The sequence below is a fragment of the Nicotiana tabacum genome, chromosome 19, assembly GCF_000715075.1.
Source record: "Nicotiana tabacum cultivar K326 chromosome 19, ASM71507v2, whole genome shotgun sequence".
NCBI lineage: Eukaryota > Viridiplantae > Streptophyta > Magnoliopsida > Solanales > Solanaceae > Nicotiana > Nicotiana tabacum.
In genome coordinates this window covers 127,090,543-127,114,085 of record NC_134098.1, presented here as the reverse complement: position 1 = coordinate 127,114,085, position 23,543 = coordinate 127,090,543, and the positions used below count along the sequence as shown (strand labels likewise).

Here is a 23,543-nt window from a genome sequence, read left to right as displayed (position 1 = left end):
GAATCCGGAAATCATATTCCCAAACACCTCAAGATATTTTCAATTCACAAACATAATACAACCGAGATGATAACGAAATATTGTCCTTACGCCAACTATGTCACGGTCCATGCCTATATGTGCCTGATAGCTCATGGACAAAGGACTGTCAAAAGGCACTAATATGTTAAGAGTCTATTAATACTGTTGTAAAGGCAGCCTGACTAACAATGACAGGCAGCCCAGCGTCCAGTATGTCCTTTTCTTCTCAATCAATGGTTGGGCATTGATGTATTGAAGACTCAGGATGCACGGCTCATACAACATCTGCACCACCTTCCAATGCTGATACAGACACGCTACCTATTTTTGGCCTTAAAACTAATAATTGTATATGGGGATGAGCACATATCAACACAGCTATCAGCTATGCTTGCTAGAATATCCTAGTATTACACACATACAGACACCACAACTCAAAGTACAATTAAAAAACAGGCGCTTTTACCCCGTCCCAAGAAGAATGAAGCAGAGTTATGATTCGTTCCTTCATTCATGAGCAAAAGATGCATATAATTTTTTTTCATTCTTTAAACTGCCATTCACGACGACACATAGGGCAATGTGCTTGAGCCGATTGAGAATTTACCCACTTCAAGATACAATGAAGATGAAATGCATGGTTGCAAGCACCCCATACTGCAAAGACAAGTAAATTATCGAAGCATTAATAATAGCCTTAAAAAAGGGAGCCAGACTCCAGAGAGGTCATGTCGATACCATCCACAGAAAGATAATTAACTCTAACCATAACGCAAAAATCAAATGTTTCTATAATGTGAACTATCCGGTTTCACTGATAAATGATAGCTCAACAACTACGATTATGATTGCTCGTAACCACCTCCAAAAGGAACAATCGATGTTATTTGGATCTCAGTAGCTGGTTAAAAAAAACTAAAATTTAAAGTTGAATGGAGAGATCGGTATGGGTCATGAATCAAACTGCCGTACGAATTTCTCAAGTAACAGCAATGTGTTTGTTACCGACATGCCAGCATGATTTGTTTATTCTCTGTTAAGGTTAACGATTGAGAGAGAGCTATAGTTATGTCTGGGAGAAGAGGGAGGATGTGAGGCTAAGGGTTACAACAGCTTGAAGTTTGAACAAAAAAAATATGTAAAGACATGTACTATGGTAGCTAACTAAAAATAGACAAATCATGCATCCGCAAATGGACATATTTTTCATGCATATTAAAAAAATGTACTCATAATGAATATACATAAAAATGCAAAGAGTGGAGGAGGGTAGGGGACTCATCCCAGAAAATAAATCAATAAACGAGGTTGTCAAAATCTAATTGCACTCATGGCCTTAGTCGATAACAAATGAAAAGACAGCTCTGCTAACATATCTAGCAGACTGCTTTTTTCCATCTACCTGTAGTGTCTCCATCTTTCATGATATAGCCCGACAGACTTTTCAATTAAACTAAGAAAAAAACTACAGAAGAATCCTGATGCTTACTCGTATCTGCAAACTGCAGTAGTTTCACTATATGAATAATAAAAACATATGAATCAGTATTATTAGCTACTGATGAAATGGACTAGCAATAATTTGCAGAGAGTATGTTGGCAACTGATAATATCTGCAATGTTAAAGGGTAGCGTGGGAGTGTTCGTGATATCCCTCGAAGTATCAAAAGGATAACCTAATCGGCTCATTGAGTAGCAGTCTATATATAGTACGAATTAAGTGCCTAAACTCTAGAAGAGATTGCCCACAGTGAGGAGATTACTTCAAGACAGAACACCTACTTGTTCTTGTGTTTATAACCTGGAGTCTAGATAGATAGATAGATAGAAATAACACCTGGAGGATACTGAGATGACATATATCACTTTTTTATCCTTTGTTATTCTCTTTTAATTATTTTTTTTGTTATTCTTTATTTATGTTTTTGAAAAAGATTTTTGTTATTCTTTATTAAGGCTACAAATAGAGAAAAGCAACCAGAAAAATTGTGACATGTGAAGAGCAAAAAAACGTGGTGTTCGAGTTGGCTGCATGTTGTGTGCAGCTCGACTAATCTACATATATCTGTTTCCTCCCACCAGTTAGGTACCATGTAGCCATCAAGTTTTAGGGATGAGACGAATTCACATGACACGCTTCTGCCGAGATTCAGATCTTTATTACAAAGTTGTCACTCCATCTCTTCTACCTCTAGGCTATCACTTTCAAAAAATCTATGTCTCTCTTAGTGCCCTTCCAAAACTAGTACCACACAACTAGTAAAGGTATAGGGTAGAGCACATAAAATGTACCAACACAAACAAAAGACCTTGGGAACGAGTTATCACAAAGAGAAACACAATCCTAACAATAACTAAATAGAACAATCAGAGCTTGATGGTGAAATGAATACAAGGAAGACAACATCTTATACAGCTCATCCACCTTTTTTATAGGTCCAGTTCGTCCACCTTTACTATATAATCTCCACAATCTTACACCAAATCAAATGAACTAAAACTAATTATGTCATCCAGTAGGGCATTTGACAGGGAACACTTAATATGTAAACCTCAAAAACTAAAGCAGGGGCATTTTTCCCATTTAGACAAAGAAATGGTGAATACACAGAGATTTTTCTTTTTCCTTTTGGCAAGAATAGTCCAGCAGATTTGTGGCCTCAATTGAAGGGCACAACGCAAAGTCTACAACAACAACAACATACCCAGTATAATCCCACACGACTCAAGATAAGGTATTAAGGAAGAAGAAGAAAGAGGGGGGAGAAAGAAAGACGAGGGAGACAAAAGATGATAAGGAAAAAGAGGAGAAAAAGTAGCATCATATAGTAACAATCAGAGCAACAATTTCCAGTAAAAGGGAGAAATAGTAGCATCAAATAGTAACAATCAGGGAGCAACAATTTTCAGTAGCAATTTTCAAAAACAATGGGTGTGGTTGTTAAGTACTAGATATAAAAACAAACCGAAAGGAAGTAACTTTCAACCAACAACAAGAATATTACTAGTACTATTGGTAAACCTAAGAGAAACTTACAACTACCTGTCAACCCACCACCTTAACCCTCGACCTTCACACCTTCCTATCGCTAGTCATGTCCTCGGTTAGGTGAAGCATCGACATGTCCTGCCTAATCACTTCTCCCCAATACTTCTTTGGCCTACCCCTGCCCTTGCTCAAACCCGCCATGGTAAACCTCTCACACCTTCTGACCGCGGCATTTATGTCTCTCCTCTCACATGCCCAAACCATCGCAGCCTCGATTCCCGCAACTCGGCTTCCACGATGCCACTCCCACCTTGTCCCTAATAACTTCATTCCTAATTTTGTCTTTCCTGGTATGTCCACACATCCATCTCAACATCCTCATTTCAGCTACGCTCATCTTCTGGACAAGAGACTTCTTGACGGGCCAACACTCAGCTCCATACAACATAGCCGGTCTAACCACCACTCTGTAGAATTTGCTCTTAAGTCAAGGCGGCACATTCTTATCGCATAAAAACCCCGAAGCTAGCCTCCATCTCATCCAACCCGCTCCAATGGGGTGGGTAACATCCTCGTCAATCTCCTCGTTGCCTTGGATTATAGACCCAAAGTCTAAGAACCAAAATATTATGATGCTTGAATTATTTCACCAATTGCATCAATATCTCAAGGTTGCAAGAACAAATACATATTGACAATGTACAGACAAATAAGAGTATAAGACACTACCAATATGCAATCTACAAAAAAAACCTTTTATCTAAATAAATTAGAATTGCGGGGTAACCCATCGGATATGCAGATATACCAGGTTTACATGAGAAATGTAATTCAGTAGCTTAAATGACTGAGGAAACTATCAAGTAGAGATAAATAGGCTTACTTAGTGGACAATCGTCACCAGGGAGTTTGCAATCAGGACAACAGCCATCAAAAGCCATCCTACATATTCCACAAGTTTCGTCCTGAGCGTCCCATGTCCACGAAGCAACTGCATGCCATCTGCAATACACAAGTAACAAAGTAAGCAAACCATGCAGTCTTAAGAACAAAAACAATTAATGTCACATGCCATGAAGAGGACATACTCTATTCACGATTTCACGATCCCAGCAAAACGCCCAGCAGAACAGGTTAAGGGAAATTTCATGTTATAGTCCATCACAATGAAATATGCCAGCATATCCTTCTGCCAAAGCATCTAATCTACTTGCAATATAAAGCTACCCTCAATTTAATTAAGAAAATCGAAATATGCACCTATACACCTCATAAAAAATGTGAAATATTAGACGGAATATAAACTGAAGTAGATTTTCAGAGCAAAAAAACAAAGGACTAGTAAAAATGCTTCTTTGTAATCCCTAAGCAGTTCAATGGCTGCACATTCTCCAAAAGATTCAGAAATTAATAATATTAAAATCCCAAGATCACAAGATAAGTCAAATCCAATCATTAATTACATATTTTGCCAGAAAATGTGTTTGCATGATTCAGTAACAGTTGCTATAATTCACTGCAATTATTATCTGCTCCTATGGAATCAACATATATATTCCGTAGTCTTCATTTAAACATTACAAATCAGTGAAATAATCACAAAAGGATACGCAAAATCTTGACTTTCATTGGCTCGCTCTCTGCAATTTCAAGACCACAAAAAAAGTGAGTCCACAAAAAGGGAATTCGTAAATTCCACAGTGAAATGAAAATTGAGACATTCTTGACTGAAAACTAATAAAAATTAATGTTTTGGAAGAGAAATTAACCTTTTCCAAAGACAAAATTGATGCGTTAATCTATGATTTCTGCGTGAAAATTTGAACTGAAATGTTCTCTTTTTAGGGCTTTATACGAACTTTTTGAAAGTGGCGGAAAAATTATTGAAAAATATATCTTGGGTCTACCTTGGAAGCAACAGGCTTCTTGGGCTAAGCTGTTGTCACATGGCCCGTAATCCAACGAGGGAGCCTGGCCCAGTCTATATTGTAGAAATGGCGCAGAATAGCCACTTTTTAACATAGTATTTAGTTTTTATCCAGTATTTTTAATGTTGAGCAAAAATAGTCACTACTCTATTAAAATTAATACGAAAAGGTATTTTTACCCTTTCTTCATGAGTGTTGTGTAAATATTAAGGACATGGTGTCCTTCACATTTACACTGCATACATAAAGTTAAGGACGCCATGTCATTTGTCACACCTCCTTTTTTTCGAGGGGATAGGGGATAGAGAGGTTTTTCAATTGAAGTGACATTATTCGAAATGGAATTATTTATTTATTCAAAGTCTCCACTTGAAATAATTTATGGTGTCCCAAGTCACCGATTTATTTTAAAATCCCAAATCAAAGAAATTGACTCTATTTATGGTGCGCGAACACAGAAGACCGGATAAAGAATTATGTTAACCCGGGAGAAAGTGTGAGGCACTCCCGAGTTCCGTGGTTTTAGCACGGTCGCTTAACAATTAATACTTGGCCTAATTATCTGATTTTGTTTTATTATTTTTTTTACTTTTTAATTATCTGATTTATTACCTGTTTTAAACCTATTGTGCATTTTACCTTTGACCGTTTTTAATTATGTATTTAAATCAATTTTTAGTATTTATGGAGTTATTTATTGAATAAGTTACGATGTCGTACACTTGTCGTTTGGTACACATTGCAAACCGCGCCACGTGAAACGCACCCGCGATTTATAACATGTTTATTATTATTATTTGAAGTTATGGTCAAGTCGCGTGAAACGCGCACTCGAATTGGGATTTACGTATCGTGACCATGCCACGGGAACCGTACCCATGGCCACGATAATTTATTAATCGCGCCTAAAGCAAGCTACAAAGTTTATGAATTATTTGTCTTAAACTAATTTGAGATTTGTAAAGCCATAAGCGTATGTCATTGTAGAAAAGCATGAAATAGATTAAATTAATTATTCAAGAACTACAAAAGGGGGTCATTGTATGAGATTAATGGGCCTAGCAGATTTCAAGTCGTGGCCCAAAAATAAAATAACTTTCTTCATTAGCTTATAGTAACCTCACAACTCCACTTCCTTCAACAACTCATGTGTCTAGGCCCAAATATTGGATCTTCACCAGTGACATAATTCTAGTTAAACTTGTTTAACAACTTAACTCTATACTTTAGACAATTGATAGCTTAATTTAAAACAAAGATGGAACTACTAAAGCTCATTTATTAACACATGAATGACTACTAAATAACTAAATAGAGACATAACATTGCTTGAGCTTCTATTTCAATAAGAAATTATTATTTTTTTATAAACAATCACAACTCACTTATCAATTAGCAAATTTCATTAAACCATTCATGGATGAACCCATTTTTAAGAGAACATGCTAATGAACTAAAATAAATATACAAAGAGAAAGCTCAAAAATTGGCATGTTTAACACAGAATAATTTCATTCATTCAAGATATAAATGAACACCAAAGAACGCCAAAAGAAAAAAGAAGCAACTCATATCATTAATCAAAACAAGATAATAAGTGGACCTCAAAAGTTGAATCTGAAACTTTACGGTTTTACAACTTTGAATTTTAAACTCATTCAGACCGCACGCAAGACCTTAAACGGAGCATCGAAACTCGTCGACAACCTCAACTAAAAACCTCATTGTTTCGTCTGGGTTTGGATGGTAGTTTATGATATTAAAAGGGCTTTTCTATGGAGGTTTAAAGGTTGTTTTTGGGTGGTGAAGCTGCTGGTTTTTTTGAAAGAAAGACGAAAAAAGAATGACACAAGTAGAAATTCCCTTATCCTAAAAGAAGAAAATAAATTTTTCTCAATTCTTTCCTTCCTTTTTTTCCCTCTCTCCCCCTTTTTTCCCTTACATTTCTCTTCTATTTATAGAAAAAAAATTCGGAATTTTCAGATTTGTTTTATTTATTGTTTATTTATTTTTTTATTTTTAATTAAAAAGAATTTCCACTTCCCATTTTTCTTATTTTTTAAAAAAAATAATTTCCCACTTTCCTTTACTTTTATTTTTTAATTTCTTACTTTTTTTAATTTTACTATATTTAAATTCCCACTTTTATACTTTTTGTTTATTTTCCACTTATTTCACTTTTCTTTTTTTTCTTTTCCACTTATTTTACTTTTTTTTTTTAAAAATTCAGCTACCCTTACTTTTATTGTTTAATTCCAAATTTTTTTTACTTTTTATTTTTTTAAATTTTCACATTCTTTTACTTTTATTTTTAAAATTTTTCACTCTCTTTTACTTTTTAATTAAATAATTTTCACCTACTTTTACTTTTACTTTTTAATTTTATATTTCTACTTTTACTATTTTTTTAATTCCCATCCATATTTTTTAAAAAATAAAATAATAATAATTAGTTTTTATTTATTTTCTATTTTTTTTAAATTTATTTTATTTAAAAATAAAGAAAAATAATACTAATATTAATAATTGACCTTTTAAATTATTATTAATTTTTACCCTATATAAAAAAATGTAACAAAGCTTTAAAAATATATATTAAATTTTTGAAAATATTTACATAGTAGAAGGTGATAAAAATTCAAATATAGTCAAAAATTAGGTGCTCACAGCTGCCCCTCTTTGCTTGGAAACATGAAGAGTTTTTAGGCAAAGACTAGGTGAGCCATGTGACTAATTTTTTACCAAACCATTATTCAAAAGGAAAAGAAATAAAAGATAGGGTGCAACCGAGTCCTGATTTTGGACAGGCTACATATCCCGGGTTATAGGAGAATCAAGTCACGTGTAGTTCTAGGAGAATAGTGTAATGATGAGTTGAGGAATCGAGTGAGGTTCCGTCGAGGCTCCAGTCCACGGTCCTGCTGTTATATCAAAATAAAAAAGAAACTAAACAAGCCTATCAGTTATGAGTTACAAGATTCCTATCTATGAGTCTTCAGAAACTTGATCTTGAGTCTTGACTGGTTCTTCATGCAGACTCTGATCTAAACCTTGATGCTCGCTAGCTGTAGGTTCTAGTTCATTTTTCTATAGCTTCTTTTAATCAAAACGGGACTCCAATGCTCGTGGCTTCAGTCATGTCTTGAGCATTCCACATCTTTTCAATTGCTTTTGCATTTTGGATTCACTTTTTTTTTCTTTTATTCTGAATTTAGACTTCTTCTTTTGGTCATCTCGAACCCTGTGCCTCGAGGTAAAACCTACTCAGACACCAAAACAAACAAACAAACGAAATATCTATGCCCCAGTTTGCACTAGAAAAATTTCGTGAGTTATTATAACAAAATTCTAAACTACTTCTTTATTGAAAGCAATAAAAGGTCGGAAGTGGTGTACCCTGAAAAAGTCTTTTTTTTGGATGGTGTTCTTTTATTGTCAAAAGGATGTCTCAACTAAGGATTGGTGTACCTTATGTTGGAAAAATATGATCAGGGAATGGGATACCCTATATTGGAAAAGATATCGGGGAGTGGTGTACCCTGCATTTAAAATCAAATCAACTAGGGAGTGGAGACTCTATGTTGAAAAAATAGACTAGGGAGTGGAGACTCTATGTCTAAAAATAAAATCAACTAGGGAGTGAAGACCCTATGTTGGAAAGGATACTAGGGAGTGGAGACCCTATGTTGGAAAAGAGACTAGGGAGTGGAGACCCTATGTCTAAAATAAAATCAACTAGGGAGTGGAGCCCCTATGTTGGAAAGGGTGACTAGGTAATGGAGACCCTATGTCTAAAATAAAATCAACTAGGGAGTGAATACCCTATGTTGAAAAAGAGACTAGGGAGTGGAGACCCTATGTCTAAAATAAAATCAACTAAGGAGTGGAGACCCTATGTTGGAAAAGAGATAAGGGAGTGGAGACCCTATGTATAAAATAAAATCAACTAGGGAGTGAAGACTCTATGTTGGGAAAGAGACTAGGGAGTGGATACCCTATGTTCAAAATAACTTCAACTAGGGAGTGGAGACCCTATGTTGGAAAAAAGACTTGGGAGGGGAGACCCTATGTCTAAAAACATCAACTAGGGAGTGGAGACCCTATGTTGGAAAAACGACTAGGGAGTGGAGACCCTATGTCTAAAAACATCAACTAGGGAGTGGAGACCCTATGTTGGAAAAGCGACTAGGGAGTGGAGACCCTATATCTAAAATAATCATCAACTAGGGAGTAGAGACCCTATGTTGGAAAATCAAACTAGGGAGTGGAGACCCTATTTCTAAAAATATCAACTAGGGAGTGGAGACCCTATGTTAGAAAAGCGAGTAGGAAGTGGAGACCCTATGTCTAAAATATCAACTAGGGAGTGGAGACCCTATGTCTAAAATAATCAACTAGGGAGTGGAGACCCTATATTGGAAAAGCGACTAGGGAGTGGAGACCCTATGTCTAAAATATCAACTAGGGAGTGGAGACCCTATATTGGAAAGGCTACTAGGGAGTGGAGATCCTATATCTAAAATAACATCAACTAGGGAGTGGAAACCCTATGTTGGAAAAGAAACTAGGGAGTGGGGACCCTATATCTAAAATAACATCAACTAGGGAGTGGAGACCCTATGTTGGAAAAGAGACTAGGGAGTGGAGACCCTATGTCTAAAATAACATCAACTAGGGAGTGGAGACCCTATGTTGGAAAAGAGACTAGGGAGTGGAGACCCTATGTCTAAAATAACATCAACTAGGGAGTGGAGACCCTATGTTGGAAAAGAGACTAGGGAGTGGAGACCCTATGTTGGAAAAACGACTAGGGAGTGGAGACCCTATGTCTAAAAATCATCAACTAGGGAGTGGAGACCCTATGTCTAAAAACATCAATTAGGGAATGGAGACCCTATGTTGGAAAAGTGACTAGGGAGTGGAGACCCTATGTCTAAAAACATCAACTAGGGAGTGAAGACCTTATGTTGGAAAGACGACTAGGGAGTGGAGACCCTATGTCTAATAATCATCAACTAGGGAGTGGAGACCCAATATTGGAAAAGAGACTAGGGAGTGGCGACTCTATATTGGAAAAGCGACTGGGGAGTGGAGACCCTATGTCTAAAATAATCATCAACTAGGGAGTGAAGACCCTATGTTGCAAAAGCAGACTAGGGAGTGGAGGCCTTATGTCTAAAATATCATTAACTAGGGAGTGGAGACCCTATGTTGGAAAATAATCAACTAGGGAGTGGAGACCCTATGTTAGAAAAGAGACTAGGGAGTGGAGACCCTATGTCTAAAATATCATCAACTAGGGAGTGGAGACCCTATGTTGGAAAAGAGACTAAGGAGTGAAGACCCTATGTCTAAAATAACTTCAACTAGGGAGTGAAGACCCTATGTTGGAAAATCATCAACTAGGGAGTGGAGACCCTATGTTGGAAAAAAGACTAGGGAGTGGAGACCATATGTTGCAAAAGCAGACTAGGGAGTGGAGGCCCTATGTCTAAAATATCATCAACTAGGGAGTGGAGACCCTATGTTGGAAAATCATCAACTAGGGAGTGGAGACCCTATGTTGGAAAAGAGACTAGGGATTGGAGACCCTATGTCTAAAATATCATCAACTAGGGAGTGGAGACCCTATGTTGGAAACTCATCAACTAGGGAGTGGAGACCCTATGTTGGAAAAGAGACTAGGGAGTGGAGACCCTATGTCTAAAATAACTTCAACTAGGGAGTGGAGACCCTATGTTGGAAAATCATCAACTAGGGAGTGGAGACCCTATGTTGGAAAAGAGACTAGAGAGTGGAGACCCTATATCTAAAATAAAATCAACTAGGGAGTGGAGACCCTATGTTGGAAAAACGCAGCTAGGGATTGGAGACCTTATACTAGCATGATTTTGAACTTTTTCTTCTTTTTTCTTTCTTTTCATCATTTTTATTTTATTTCAGAGAATGAGTAAATGCGGGAAATAATTTTTTGGAGGAGACTTCCCTTTTGGAGTGGTTGCTGCAAAACTGTTTCTAGCCTTTGCGCAATTTCTTTTTGGTTGCACCTGCTTCTTGCAAGGTTGCTTTTGGATTGCACTTGTTTCCTTGGAGAACCTCTGGCTTTTCCAGACTTTGCCATGATGGTCAGTCACGTGGGACTTAACCTTTCCAACTTTATTTTGCCTTTGTGGGCATTTGACTTTGAATTTCCTCTTTCAACAGTTTTTGATTTTGAAGCATCGGCCACCATGGCCAGTCGGAGTTGACTTGATGCCCCTGCTGAGGCTGGGTGCCTTTTTTGCATATTGGCTTGTATCAAGTAAGAACCCTGTAAATCAGTCTTGCCATCCTTTCTTTGTCTTAGTTTCGAAACAGAGTCAGGCCGAAAGGATTCAAAGAAAAGCAAATAATGGAATGGACAAATGAATTTAGACGAGAGGTATTCCTTTCGGGGAAAAGAAAGAAGGACTTATCTGGAGTGTATACGGGCTTCAATGAACATAACATGCCTCTTGGACTAGATGCCTGATCTGTATAAACCGTCCAACTCTCAGAAATTCATCACAACTCTTACCTTGAGACTGAGAAACTTTGCCCAGGACTGTGTCGATGCCAGTGACTGTGAGGATACTCTTTTCGATTAGTGGCGCCCTTTGCGGGTTTTCACCAGCTGGTCTCTCTCATTTCTCTTCTCACTATTGCCTTATAGTGCTCTTTGCGAGTTTTCACTAACAAGACTCTCTCATTTTCGTATTTCTCTGCTTACTATCGCCTTATGGTGCCCGTGAGGGTTTTCACCGATAAGACTCTCTCATTTTATTTCTCTCATTTTGTTGTATTAGATCCGGGTAACTGTATCCTCCCATTTTGAATCTCTTTGTCGATTGATCGGAAGGACTTAAAAAGGATTTAGGTAAAAAGGATTTGGATTGAATTACAACTTTGGAACCTTTCAGACAAAACCATCGCCAAACCATTAAAAATTCTGCCCCATTTTCAACTTTTGGGGAATGTGGATTTTTATTTTGGTGTGACTGAACCCCAGAGAGAGGCTGCCTACATATCCTTTCGGAATCAAGTCAAACATAGTTCAAGGACGAGAACTTTGTTTTTGATTCTCTTTTGTTTTGGTTTTCTTTTCTGTTTTGGTTTCTTCTCTTTCTTTTTCCTTTCCTTTTTTCTCATTTTTCATTTCATTTTCTTTATCTTTTCTTCCTTTTTTATATTTCTTTTTTCTTCTCTTTTCAATTTTTTTTCATTCATTTTTTAATGACTTCCGGGTTCCAATGAGGGTAATCAAAGAATGGGAGCCGGCTCAAAAGGGTTTGCAAAGGGTTAAATGTTTGGATAGTGAGAAAGAAAGCCTACTTCATCCCAACCGAAGAACATTAATGCTATATAGAGGATCCAACATAGTACCTTTTGACTGCACCTGTGTTGACAGTTGTTTCAGGGACATTTTCATAGATGTGTCCTAAGTACAGCGCTCTCTTTTGGCAGTAGTCTTGTTCAATGTATAGACCTTTCCAACCTGAAGCTAATTTTCCTTTAGCTGTTCCGATTTTTTATTTTATTTCCTTAAACCTATCTTCATTGCATTCTTGATTCATTATTTCAAAGTTTGACAGCGTTTTAGGATCGGGGCATGAAGTCCGCAAGCATGCCATGTTATTGAAATCTGCATTTAACCGAATTGAAAAAGGAATAAGAGAAGTGACAAAATTAAGAAAAGAGACATTCCTCGACAATGAAATATTAATTTTATTTGATTTTGTTCTTCTTTTTTTTTTGATTTCGATTGATTTTTTTTTTTGAATTTTAAAGATAGAAGGGTTTACACCGGAAAGTAAGACAATAAAGTAAAACATCCGGATCACACCATAAGATAATTCGGACACAGAAAGGATAGCAAGACTGGCTACTAAGACTCCCGTCTGATAGGGAACTTTCAGGCTTGGCGACCATTTTTGGCTTTTCCTCTGTCTTGGCAAGGGCTGTAAGGGCCTTCAGTGCCATATCAAATTCCTCATCTCTCCAATTTCTATTCATCAAACCCTCTGAACCACTCTGAACGGCCTGTGATGTGGCCTTAAAGGCAACATGACTCAAGATTTGGCCTGTTTTTAAACCATTTTCGACAATCTCCCCAATTTTGATAGCCTCGGCGAACGGATTACCCATAGCAGACATCATGTTCTGGAAGTAGTTCGCCTCTTGTGCCTGTAGGAAGACCGTAACCATTTATGTTTCGTCCATTGGAGGCTTTCCCCTGGCGGCTTGCTCGCGCCATATGACAGCATATTCATAAAAATATTCCGCGGTTTTCTTTGTCAATCTGGACAGAGTTCTCTTTTTGGATTTTTCACTCTTGCTTTTTTTCTTTCTTTTTTTTTTTTTAGTTTTTTTTTTCGCTCTTTTTTTTTGTTATTTTTGTCACTCTTTTCTTTCTTTTTCTTTCTTCTCTTTTTTTTCACTCAGTTTATTTGATGTCAATGATCGAATCCGATGGGGATTGCCTACGTATCATGACGCCGCATGAATCAGATCTTGCGTAGTCCGGGAAAGATCAGGAATAAAGTAAATAAACTAACTCTTTTTTTTTTTTTCTGGATTTTGATTTTTTTTTCTTTTTTTTTTTAATTTTCGAAAGACTTATAAAGAAGAAAGATTTTTTTTTAATTTTGATTTCTTTGTTTTTTTTTTTTGAGAATTTTTGAAAAGAAAGAAAATATTATTTTGGATTTCTTTTTTAATATTTTGGGAGAAAGACTTCTAAAAAAAGGTAGAAAATATTTTTGGATTTTGAATTGATTTGTTTCTTTTTTCAAATGAAAGACTTCTATAAAGAATTTTTTTTTTTTGGGTTTTAAATTTTTTTTTATTTGGAATTTTCTAAGGAAAAACTTCTAAAGAATGAATTAAAGAAAAATATTTTTAGATTTTTACTTTTTTTGTTAAATTTCCAAAAGAAAAACTTCTACAAAAGAAGAAAAAATTTTGGATTTTATGTGTCAAAGAAAAACTTATAAAGAAGGAGTTAAAGAAAAATATTTTTGAAAATTGGGGGCCGGAACTGATGAGGTTTGCCTACGTATCTCACATCCGGTGAGAATCAGACCCGCGTAGTTCGGTCAGAAAAGCATGACTTTTTTTTTTTGAAAATATTTGGCGTATTTTGAAATGATTTTTTTTTCAAAATGTTGGCAGAGTTTTGGGATTTTTAAATACCCGGATTTTCAGAAATCGGGTAAATTTCTCTCTCTTGCCTCACTCTTGGTTTTTCTTGATTTTCTTTCCCTCAAATAGAAGATGGTCAACATGCAAGCCGAAACAAATAAATGTACAAGTAACACGTAACAATGCATCAGGATGGTCTTTTGATTTGGGTACACCTGTCCTAGACGGACCCAACCCCTGTGTTGAGTCCCCAAAGTCAAATGCACGTGATGCAAACAAGCGTACCTACTAGGGATCCGGCATGAGGTTATGTCATTCTAAGTTTAAATCCTGGGTGTATTGTTCTAGACCTGGCTTACCCGAGCAGACAACTCGAGCCGGGGGAGGGAGGGGGCAGCGTACCATGAATACAGAAGCTTTACCGGCTTTGCAACTTGTCCGTACCTCGTTCTAAAATTAGGATATGACTCTAACAGAAAAGAAGCCACGCGAAGCGCACGCTTCCTAGAAGATTCAGAAGACTCAGAGAGAAGAGGGTTTCGTAACAGTTTATATACAGTTCAATCAATATCAAAGAGGTAAAAAGCGACATTTAGCACATTAGGCCCAAACATATAATATCAGAGAATCACAAGAAAGCCAAGCATAACAGTTATTCTAAGCTCGAATTCTGAACCCTGAACCAGAGATTCTGGGTTCGTTTCCCCAGCAGAGTCGCCAGAGCTGTCACACCTCCTTTTTCCCGAGGGTATAGAGAGTTTTTTCAATTTAAGTGACATTATTCGAAATGGGATTATTTATTTATTTAGAGTCGCCACTTGAAATAATTTATGGTGTCCCAAGTCACCGATTTATTTAAAATCCCAAATTAAGGAAATTGACTCTATTTATGGTCTGCGAACACAGAAGACCGGGTAAGAAATTTTGTTAACCCGGGAGAAGGTGTGAGACACTCCCGAGTTCCGTGATTTTAGCACGGTCGCTTAACAATTAATACTTGGCCTAATTATTTGATTTTATTTTATTATTTTTTTTTTTACTTTTTAATTATTTGATTTATTACTTGTTTTAAACCTATTGTGCATTTTACCTTTGACCGCTCCTAATTATTTGATTTTGTTTTATTATTTTTTTTTTACTTTTTAATTATTTGATTTATTACTTGTTTTAAACCTATTGTGCATTTTACCTTTGACCGCTTTTAATTATGTATTTAAATCGATTTTCAGTATTTATGGAGTTATTTCTTGAACAAGTTATGATGTCGTACACTTGTTGTTTGGTACACATTGCAAACCGCGCCATGTGAAACGCACCCGCGATTTACAACATGTTTATTATTATTATTTGAAGTTATGGTCAAGTCGCGTGAAACGCGCACTCGAATTGGGATTTACGTATCATGACCATGCCACGGGAACCGTACCCATGGCCACGATAATTTATTAATCGCGCCTAAAGCAAGCTACAAAGTTTATGAATTATTTGTCTTAAACTAATTTGAGATTTGTAAAGCTATAAGAGTATGTCATTGTAGAAAAGCATAAAATAGATTAAATTAATTATTCAAGAACTACAAAAGGGGGCCATTGTATGAAATTAATGGGCCTACCAGATTTCAAGTTTTGGCCCAAAAATAAAATAACTTTCTTCATTAGCTTATAGTAATCTCACAACTCCACTTCCTTCAACAACCCATGTGTCTAGGCCCAAACATTGGATCTTCACCAGTGACATAATTCTAGTTAAACTTGTTTAACAACTTAACTCTATACTTTAGATAATTGACAGTTTAATTTAAAACAAAGATGGAACTACTAAAGCTCATTTATTAACACATGAATGACTACTAAATAACTAAATAGAGACATAACATTGCTTGAGCTTCTATTTCAATAAGATTTTTTTTTTTTTTTATAAACAATCACAACTCACTTATCAATTAGCCAGTTTCATTAAACCACTCATGGATGAACCCTTTTTTAAGAGAACATGCTAATGAACTAAAATAAATATACAAAGAGGAAGCTCAAAAATAGGCATGTTTAACAGAGAATAATTTCATTCATTCAAGATATAAATGAACACCAAAAGAAAAAGAAGCAACTCATATTATTAATCAAAACAAGATAAGAAGTGGACCTCAAAAGTTGAATCTGAAACTTTACGGTTTTACACCTTTGAATCTTAAACTCATTCAGACCGCACGCAAGACCTTAAACGGAGCATCGAAACTCGCTGATGACCTAAACTAAAAACCTCACTGTTTCGTCTGGGTTTGGATGGTAGTTTATGGTATTAAAAGGGCTTTTCTATGGATGTTTAAAGGTTGTTTTTGGGTAGTGAAGCTGCTGGTTTTTTCGAAAGAAAGACGAAAAAAGAATGACACAAGTAGAAATTTCCTTATCCTAAAATAAGAAAATAAATTTCTCTAAATTCTCTCCTCCCTTTTTTTTCCTCACATTTCTCTTCTATTTATACAAAATTCTTTCAGAATTTTCAGATTTTTTATTTATTTATTTTTGTTTATTTATTTTTAATTAAAAAGAATTTTCACTTCCCATTTTTCTTATTTTTTTTAAAAATAATTCCCCACTTTCCTTTACTTTTATTTTTTAATTTCTTATATTTTTTACTTTTATTATATTTAAATTCCCACTTTTATACTTTTCTTTTTTTATTTCCCACTTATTTAACTTTTTTTTATTTTTTATTTCCCACTTATTTTACTTTTTTAAAAAAAACATTCAGCTACCCTTACTTTTATTTTTTAATTCCAACTTTCTTTAACTTTTTATTTTTTTAAATTTCCACATTCTTTTACTTTTATTTTTTTAATTTTTCATTTTCTTTTACTTCTTTATTAAAAACTTTCCACCTACTTTTACTTTTAATTTTTAATTTTATATTTCTACTTTTACTATTGTTTAATTCCCATCCGAAATTTTAAAAAAAAATAAAATAATAATAATTAATTTTTATTTATTTTCGTGTTTTTTAATTCATTTTATTTAAAAATAAAGAAAAATAATAAATATAAAAATAATACTAATATTAATATTTGACCTTTTAAATTATTATTAATTTTTACCCTATATAAAAAATGTAACAAAGCTAAAAAATATATATATTAAATTTCTGAAAATATTTACATAGTATAAGGTGATAAAAATTCAAATATAGTCGAAAATTAGGTGCTCACATCATTAACATTTACACTGCAAATATGAAGTTAAGGACATGATGTCCTAAAGTTTAACAACGAAAGGTGCAAATACAGGACATTTTGTCCTTAATATTTACACATCATTCATGAAGTTAAGGAAACCATGTCCTTAATATTTACACAACACTCATAAAGTTAAGAACACTATGTCCTTAATATTTACACTGCACACATGAAATTAAGGACACCATGTCCTTAATATTTACACTGCACATATGAAGTTAAGGACATGAGGTCCTAAAGTTTAACAACAGAAGGTGCAAATACAAGTTAAGGACATTATGTTCTTAACATTTACACTGCACACATGAAGTTAAGGACGCCACGTCCTTAACATTTATACTGCACATATGAAGTTAAGGACATGATGTCCTAAAGTTTAACAACGGAAAGTGCAAATACATGACACTTTGTCCTTAATATTTATACAGCATTCAAGAAGTTAAGGACACCATGTCCTTAATATTTACACAACACCCATGTCTAGCACATGTGTATTTTCGTTCGGGCGGGTAAAAAATTAATAAGTACTGGCTAAAAAATAAATACATTTTAAACAATGGCTAAAAAGTAAAGACGTCTCTAATTAGTGGCTAACTGTGCATTTCCCCCGTCTATATTTGGCTAAAATAATTCTTTAAAGAGTTGGATCATAGAAAGATGGCCCATACTGAACTAGTCCATGTCGTTGTTGTCACTTGGCCCGTAAGTGATCAATCTTACAAGTATGGACTAGCCAGTTTTTGGACGGATAATCAAAAAAAGGATTTTTACCTTCCTATACAATATTTGAAACCTTATTACCCTTCCTACTCAAGTTTCAATTTTATTACATGGTCATATACAATTTACCAATTATATACAAATAAGTTTTAAATGAGTATCCCTTTATATTAGGAATTGAATAAGGAATATCAGTTATTTCCTTATCTCTTTATACTTGCCCACTCTCTCTCTCCGTCTCTCTCTGTTTCTCTCTCTTCATCTCTATACTCTCCTTCTCTGTTTTTTCCCCAATTTTTCTTCATTTGATGTTATTTGTTTTTTATACTTTCTTTTTGTATAGAGTTTTAATGGAATTCATCAATGGATTTCAGTCGTTTTAACTTAGCAATTTTCTTTCATGTTGCACAATTGATGTTCAAATTGAAATTGTCAATCAATTAATTTTGAAGGTGTTTGACTCTCCACCATTAACAACCATTAAAAAACTTTGAAGCCTTGAAATCGAATTTGAGTTTTCAAAAACCATTATTTGTTTGGATTGGGTGTTGTTACAAACAATTGAGAATATTGTTTGGAGTTTATATCTCAATTTTGAGAGTGTTTTGGTGAAGATTAGACTTGATTTTGGTTGAATTTCAGATTGAAATCGAAGAAGAAGAAGAAGAAAAACACATGACATACAATATACTTACGAAATTCTAGTAAAGTACAATTGTATTCTGTTGTAGTTATATATATTTTTTTATTTGAATGTTGTATGAAAGTTAAAAAATAGTTGTATAATGTATGAATCGTTGTATAAAATTTGTATTTAAGTTATCAATACTATCTTTTTACATAAAGTTATTGATATGTATCAAAATTGTATTAAGAGAGTAAGTTTTGATTGGAATTTTAGAGAGGAAGAAGCGCACACCACAGACAAAATATATACAAATCAGATACAAAATATATACGAATCACATATTGTATAAAATTTGTATAAAAATTATATTTGAGTTGTATGATATTGTAGTTGTATTTAACTGGGCAGAAATAATGTATGAAAGTTGTAGATAAGTTGTAAATAGGTTGTATAATATATAATTAGTTGTATGAAATTTATTTTTACTATGTATGTTGTTGTAGATATTCAAATTTACATTAAATTTATACGAAATTTGTTTTTAATTTCTATGCTAATGTACCATATATTGTTCTTAGAGATAGATATTTTATGTGTTTGGTTTGAATATAAATATGCTATGAAGTTTAGATTCAGTATAAGTTCTCTTTTAGATTGTGTTGATGACTAATTGTTGATTCCTTGGGAAACATAATTGTTGTGATTTAGTAGTATAAGTGTTCTGTAAAATGCCAAGCTTAAAGTAATCCAACATGTCACTCATATCGATGTAAGTATCATTAACATGAAGTCTTATAAACAAAACCATGAGTATTGGACTATCATCCATTTTAGTTAGTTGCATATCTTGCTGACGAGGTTTGGGATCCTCTTGTGGTTGACGCTTCATCGACATTATCGAAGTCTATAAAAGGGAAAGAGAGCAGCAATTCCACACTTATTGAAATTCCAAAAGATGAAGCTACGTGGCGGCGGCGGCACCGAAATGGAAGATGATAACCATGGAGTATTTGTATTTGTATTGGTATTGGTATTGGTATTGGTATTGGTATTGGTAATTGTTAGGATGATACTACAGCTAGGCAAGGCAACTAATAAATTAAGCATACATTGATAAAATTTAAAACCGAAAAAATATAAACCCAAACTCTACCAATGTGCGTGCCAAGACCTGGTGTCACAAGTGAATGAGCATCTAGTAGATTATACAAAACTCCAAATACTGTCTGAAATGAAATAGACAGAATGTAAATATAAGAAGAGACAGCGGTAGCTGCAGAACGGCTCAGAAAGGCAGCTCACCACTATGCCTCGGGATGACGTCGGTATGGGATGATAGGTCCTCCACTAGTACCTGTCTCAAATCCTGCACAAAAAGTGCAGCAAGTGTAGTATGAGTACGTAAACAACGTGTACCCAGTAAGTATCAAGCCTAATCTCGAAGTGGTAGAGACGAGATGGACGACTTTGACACTTACTATGGGTCAATAATAATAATTGAAATAAAGGTAGAATATTTAAATCAGCATGATTCATAGAATATAACAATAATTTAATTTAACCAATAGAAAATAATTAAAATCCTTCAAAATGCAACAATTCTCAATATATATATATATCCAATTCTCAAAAATTCTAATTTATCAAATAGTTTTACAAAACTGCAATTTAATTTCAATGAATTTCCAATTTATTAAATAGCTTCACAAGCTGCAATAAACCGTCAAAGTATCGTGTAATTATTATTATTATTAAGCAGATTTCTGCCGAGGTCGTTCGGCCCGATCCAGAATATTGTGTACACTGCCGAGGGACGTGCGGCACGATCCATAGATGCATCTATCCTGCCGAGGCATTTGGCCCGATACACAAGAAATGAGGACATTTTCTTATGTACCTCCAGAATAAGAGTATTTATTGTAAAGTTTATTCGAGAGGATAACAATTTATTTCAACAATTAATTAATCTAAACAAAATTAAGCATATGAAGATTTCATATTTCTCTAACTTTCATAACAATTCACAATATATACATCAAATATTTTAATTAATAAAGAATATAATTTACACAAGTAATTCATGCTTTGAGTCCTAAACTACCCGGACTTTATTATTAATAGTAATTACGCACGGACTCTCGTCACCTCGTGCGTACGTAGCCCCCGTAATTTAGCAAAAATATATTTAATTTTAATCACCTATGAGGTAATTTCCCCCTCACAATATTAGACAAGAGACTTACCTCGTCTTGCTCCAATTTAATCCACTATAAGGCCCTTTCCACGATTATCCAACTCCGTCTGGCTCGAATCTAGCCAAAATAATTCGATACAATCACTAAATATTATAGGAATCAATTCTATAAGAAAATACCACATTTTAAAGAAAAGATCCCGAAATTAATTTAAAATTTGCCTGCGGGGCCCACATCTCGAAATCCGGAAAAATTATGAAATTCGACAACCCATTCAATTACGAGTCCAACCATACCAGTTTCACTCAAATCCGACTCCGAATCGATACCGAAATCTCAAAATTCGTTTCTATGAGATTTCTAAACTTTTCCAAATTTCAATCTCAAAACACTAATTAAATTGTGAAAACAATGATATACTTGTATATGTAGACCAAATCCGAGTTAGAATCACTTACCCCAATGTTTTTCCCTTGAAAATCTACCAAAAGTCGCCTCTACTCAAGCTGAAGTTCGTCAAAAATGGCAATTGGGACGAATGCTCTCTTTTTATAAAACTGCCCAACAGCCTTCGGAAATGGTCCTCGAACTGGGCCTCGATCGCGGCTTCGATCACAGGCTCAAGCCTGGACCTCGGTTATGGCCTCGATCAGGGCATCGAGGTTGGGCCTTCGATCAGAACATTGAGGCTGGGCCTTCGATCAGGGCATCGAGCATGTGCCTTCGATCAGGACATCGAGGTTGGGCCTTTGATCAGGGCATCGAGCATGTGCCTTCGATTAGGGCATCGAGCATGTGCCTTCAATCAGGGCATCGAGGCTGGGCCTTCGATCAGGGCATCGAGCATGGGTCTCGATCCTAGCCTTCGAGCCTTACCTTCGATCATGTCCTCGAGCTGGACCTTCGATTGTGGCTTCGATCTCAAGCTTGAGCCTGAGCCTCGTCAACCCTGGGCTCGATACCTGGGCTCGATATCAACTCAGAATATCCAACAAAAGAGGAAACACTGCAGCAACTTTTAAGTCCAATTTTTGATCCGTTAACCATTCGAAACTCACCCGAGGCCCTCGGGACCTCAACTAAATATACCAACAAGTCCTAAAACATCATATGAACTAAGTCAAACCTCTAAATCACATCAAACAACACTAAAACCATGAATCATACCCCAATTCAAGCTTAATGAAACTAAGAGATTTCAACTTCTACATTCGATGTCAGAACCTATCAAATCAACTCTGATTGACCTCAAATTTTACACACAAGTCATAAATGACATAACGGAGCTATGAAAATTTTCGGAACTGGATTCCGACTCCAGTATCAAAAAGTCAACTCATCGGTCAAACTTCCAAACTTAAATTCTTGTTTTTAGCCATTTCAAGCCTAATTTAACTACGAACTTCCAAATAAAATTCGAACACGCTCCTAAATCCAAAATCACCATACGAAGCTATTGGAATCATCAAAATTCTATTTCGGGGTCATTTTCACATAATTAGACATCCAGTCACTATTCGAACTTAAACATTTTAATTTTTCTTCAAAATTCCATATCCCGGGCTAGGGAACTCGGAATTTGATTCCGGGCATACGCCCAAGTCCCAAATCACGATACGGACCTACCGGAACTGTCAAAACACTGATCCGAGTCCGTTTGCTCAAAATATTAACCAAAGTCAACTCAATTGAGTTTTAAAGCTCTAATCCAGATTTTAAATCCATTTTTCACATAAAAACTTTCCATAAAATTTTACGGATTGCGCACGCAGGTCGAGGAATGATAAATAGTACTTTTCGAGGTCTTAGAACACATAATTAATTATTAAATTTAAAGATAACATTTTGGGTCATCACATTCTCCACCTCTTAAACAAACATTCGTCCTCGAACGGGTTTAGAATTATACCTGAAGTGCTGAATAAGTCTGGATATCTGCTCCGCATGTTTTCCTAGGCCTCCCAAGTCGCTTCCTCGACTGATTGGCCCCTCCACTGGACTTTTACTGCAGAAACCCTCTTGGACCTCAACTGCGAACCTATTTATCAACAATGGCAATTGGCTCCTCTTCATAACCCAAGCTATTATCTAGCTGAACTGTGCTGAAGTCTAACACATGTGATAGGTCGGCATGATACTTCCGGAGCATAGACACGTGGAAAATCGGATGAACTCCCGATAGGCTGGGAGGCAATGCAAGCTCATTAGCAACCTCCCCAACTCGTTTCAACACCTCAAATGGGCCTATAAACCTTGGGCTCAATTTCCCACTTTTCCCAAATCTCATGATTCCCTTCATCGGCGAAACCTTCAAGAGAACTTTTTCACCTACCATAAATGATATATCACGCGCTTTCTGATCCGCGTAACTTTTCTGCCTGGACTGTGCTGTACGAAGTCGTTCCTGAATCAACTTTACCTTTTCCAAGGCATCCCTTACCAAATCAGTACCATATAACTTAGCCTCACCTGTCTCAAACCATCCGATAGGTGAACGACATCACCGACTATATAAAGCCTCAAATGGAGCCATCTCAATGCTGGATTGGTAACTGTTATTATAAGCAAACTCGGCCAAAGGCAGGAAACGATCCCACTGACCTCCAAAAGTCGATCACACATGCCCTGAGCATATCCTCCAAAATCTGAATTGTCCGCTCTGACTGCCCGTCGG

The 23,543-nt window shown here is 35.5% G+C and overlaps 1 long non-coding RNA gene across 1 annotated transcript; it reads right to left on the bottom strand.

Annotated features, from left to right (window-relative positions):
* Positions 1-4,098: 4,098 nt before the first annotated feature.
* On the bottom strand, positions 4,099-4,903 carry LOC107768060 (uncharacterized). Its single transcript, XR_012702951.1, has 3 exons — positions 4,780-4,903; positions 4,621-4,650; positions 4,099-4,233 (listed from the first exon to the last, which is right to left on the bottom strand). It is a non-coding gene; the product is annotated as an uncharacterized LOC107768060 (long non-coding RNA).
* Between the last annotated feature and the right edge of the window lie 18,640 nt (positions 4,904-23,543).